Source organism: Rhodamnia argentea, chromosome 4, assembly GCF_020921035.1.
Source record: "Rhodamnia argentea isolate NSW1041297 chromosome 4, ASM2092103v1, whole genome shotgun sequence".
In the NCBI taxonomy this organism is placed as follows: Eukaryota; Viridiplantae; Streptophyta; class Magnoliopsida; order Myrtales; family Myrtaceae; genus Rhodamnia; species Rhodamnia argentea.
This window is the reverse complement of record NC_063153.1, coordinates 8,989,164-8,992,685: the sequence shown is the minus strand read 5'-3', so window position 1 is coordinate 8,992,685 and position 3,522 is coordinate 8,989,164. Positions and strand designations below refer to the sequence as shown.

At 39.1% G+C, this 3,522-nt stretch overlaps 1 long non-coding RNA gene across 1 annotated transcript; it reads left to right on the top strand.

Annotated features, from left to right (window-relative positions):
- Positions 1-2,213: 2,213 nt before the first annotated feature.
- LOC125314736 lies at positions 2,214-2,739 on the top strand. Its single transcript, XR_007198172.1, has 2 exons — positions 2,214-2,395; positions 2,581-2,739. It is a non-coding gene; the product is annotated as an uncharacterized LOC125314736 (long non-coding RNA).
- Positions 2,740-3,522: the final 783 nt, after the last annotated feature.

Here is a 3,522-nt window from a genome sequence, read left to right as displayed (position 1 = left end):
ACAAAACATTGCCTCCAATTATCTACACATATATGACAAAATTCTTAGATTTCTTTTCTTATCTTATCTTATCTAGTCCTATCATGACTAGAAATTTGGACGACCACACGCACCCAAATAATGGAGGAAAGGGGAAAAGTGGTCAATATTACTAAAAAGGATTTTCGTTAGATAATAGGTACTTTAATCGCTATTCTTGTGATCGGGTTAACATGTATTTCATTTTTTATGGGTCATATTCATGTTGGGTTAGATTGAGCTAACTTCTTTGCCACGAAATACATCTTTTGAGCGAGTTAAGTTCAAGCCCTTCTGCACGAATGATGCATGGGAAGACAATATTATATAATTCTACATATACAAGTAGAAAACAAGATTTTGACATTAGGGCAAACTTTCTGTTAATGAATCTATCCACATATTTCAAATTATTGGTGAGATCATCCACGGAACTAGTTTAGTCCTTTCTCTTTAGCCTCAAGTGAAAGACTTCATCTTGATGTGATCTTTCTCTCATGACTTGACTTTTTTGTTTGTAATTTCACCTATAAATTGTTGGGAAAAAAAAGGGTCTATTTGCGTTGGTTTGGGGTCTTCCTAAATAGCAGAGTTCAACGACAAAATGTGGGGTTGGCATTAATGTCATGAGCACAGTTTTCCCCCATGGCACAACTTAGCAATTAGTAGGAAAAGAGAAAGCCTTTCATCCAGATCCCTTCACCACATCATTTGACCAAAGAACTATCCATTATGGTGCAACTATTCTACCACTGATGAAATTTTCCATTGTTGCCCCTCACCCCAATTTTTCAGTCATTATTTTTAGCTGACTATACTTTTGAAAAAGGAACAACTATGCTCTCAAGGCATACCCTATCTAATTATGACATGGAAAATGATAACTACAGTCACGAACGTCTTCTTGAAGACCCAACTAAAAAGTCATTCTTTGAATGGCGCATGCCAAACGGTCGATAGTGATTGAGCTTTCATTTGAGGATAATGTTTGGCTCTGTCTGGAAAAAGCTTGATGATGCTTTTGATCAATTGTATGTTCCACAGGGGTCCAGCAACAAGGGAGGGAAGCTTGGCTTTTTATTGTGAAGCCTTTTTTCCATGCATTTAGAGCAAGAGATGATGTGGACAAATTGGTAGCAATCACAAACTTTTGCTACCCCAATTACTTGAGCTATGTAGAGATTGATTTTGCCCAAACTCCTTTTGACATTTCGGTACGTTTGCATCGAATCATTCAAAGTCACTTCACGCGTGAAGGCGGTGTGGTGCGCCCCACTTGGGGTCGCCCGGTCTCCCTTATGCGAAGAGAGCTAACAAAAACGTAATCGTTTTTCAGTATTCTAGATCGGTTTGATTTGCGTTTTGCAGCACACATTATGTGTGGAACAACTGTAACCAAATTGGGGGGAGGAGGGGGGGAGAGGGGAGAGAAGCTGGTGGTGTCTTTCTCTTGCATCAATTATGGAGGGAATAACTTGTTGAAATGTTCTTAGGGGATAATAGGGACATCCCCTCTTGCTTTGCTTCACTAATATGCTATCCGAAAAAAAAAGATGCCTTCAACGTACGACTCCAATGAATCAAGTCATCGCAAAGAATTGTGCAGATGAATTAGATTGAATGACAAGACAGAGAGAGTACTAAATTACATCATGTCACATTATCCACTCAAAAAAACTTTTTTGGGTGTCTATTTTGGAACCTTTGATAGGATGAGGAGGGTTTCTGTGCGCGAATTTGGCTGAGACTGTCGCATGTATTTAGTGGCATTTTTTTAGCCCGCACCCCTTGATTCCTACCCCTTGTTCTGTTCTTCCTTTTCTCCCTCAAATCAGGCTTTCTTCATTGGATGGACCACAAAACCACTTCCAAGGCAAAACACTTCTCTCTCTCTAGGACCACATATGCACTTGTCTCCTTGCTTTCCTTTTACCTCCCTCTTAAATAATCAGAATCTCTTGCCCTATACCACAGATGCCCAAAAAGCAGGATAGAAAATGGAATTCATAATGCGGGTGTCCAAGAAAGCCCTAAAACTGTACATTTCTTGCTGCTTTGATCATTGCCCTAAAATGGTCTATACCTATATACCATATTCCTGATCTCCATCACAGGCCTTTGAATTGCATGTAGCATGCTAGCCTTTTAACAGTATCGGTGAAAAAGCCTCTAGGGCATTGTTTTTAGGTGGTGATGACAGGTCCTATATGTTTTCGCTCTCCTCTTTTTGAGCACCATAATTGCAGAAATAAAAGCTGCATCCAATGTAAGGTGTCCAAGCACGTGGGTCCAAAATACAGATGAAAAACTATGGAGGTCATCATACTGATGCGGGAGGGGGGTTTGCATGTGTGCAACCTTTGAATTCGTCAAATGGGTATGATCAGAAGTTGTTAATTCGCATGCTAATCAAAAGGGTTTGCATGAGTTTTTTTTTTTTTTTTTGCATGCAATGAGACTTGCTCAAACAGCGACTTTCAGGACAAACCAAACAAGATGAGCTTTTAAGGGTACTCTATATACCAAATGAAACGGTGGGTGTTTGTTCTTGTGACATGACAGATGAGGAAAAAGGCAAAGGACAAGACATATGGGCTGTATTTCATACTGCACATGGAGTGGTTTCGATCATTTTTTTCTGTCTGTTTTGCTCCATGACATATCAAACCGACAGTGCTGGGGTTTGCTTGAAGGAATTGAAGAGAAAACATTTCCTGTTTGCATGATACTGATGTTACATACATACACTCAGTTTGCTTGATACTGATGTTTCATGTAGATATTTCTTGAGAGAGAGAGAGAGAGAGAGAGAGACCAAGGAAGGTGCTGCGAGTACAAGAGATGGAGAATTGTTGGGTATGTTTGCTTTTGCACAAACATGTCAATTCGGCACATTGGAAGAATGTGAGGGCATTGTCTGATGCAGATGGAGATTTTTGTGAAAGCTTGATGTAGGACAGTTTACAAGGAAGTGAGGAAACATTGGCATCACACTGATTGCTACACGAATCACAAAAATGGCACAGAAAGTGGATCTTTGGTATGAGAAGCATGAGAAGAATGACTTCTTCCATTGACCGAAGACTTTGCATATTTAAATTTCTAATGTTTTGAAGGAGTTATTGATGAATATCAGGCGACACAAACAATTATTGTTCAACCAAAGACATAAATGATAATATTGTCAATTCAAATAGAAACCATAGTCTGTATATAAGACACGTACGTTAGTAACAGTGTCCCATTCGAAGCCGTCGATATATACTTTGTGGAATAGACATTCTCCAACTAGAGTTCTTTTTTCTCTTCAAATCTTCTGTGTCAAGCATCATGACCGGATGTTAGATTTTTATGGCGAATCGATAGATGAAATTCTTTCAAACCACTTGTTTAGAATCAAAGATTAATCGTTGATTGAAAAATTATTAAGGGGGTGAAAAAGCGACTCTGCACCAGCAGATTGGGTAAACAAAGAGCAGAAATCTTGTACAGAGTAGCAACTTT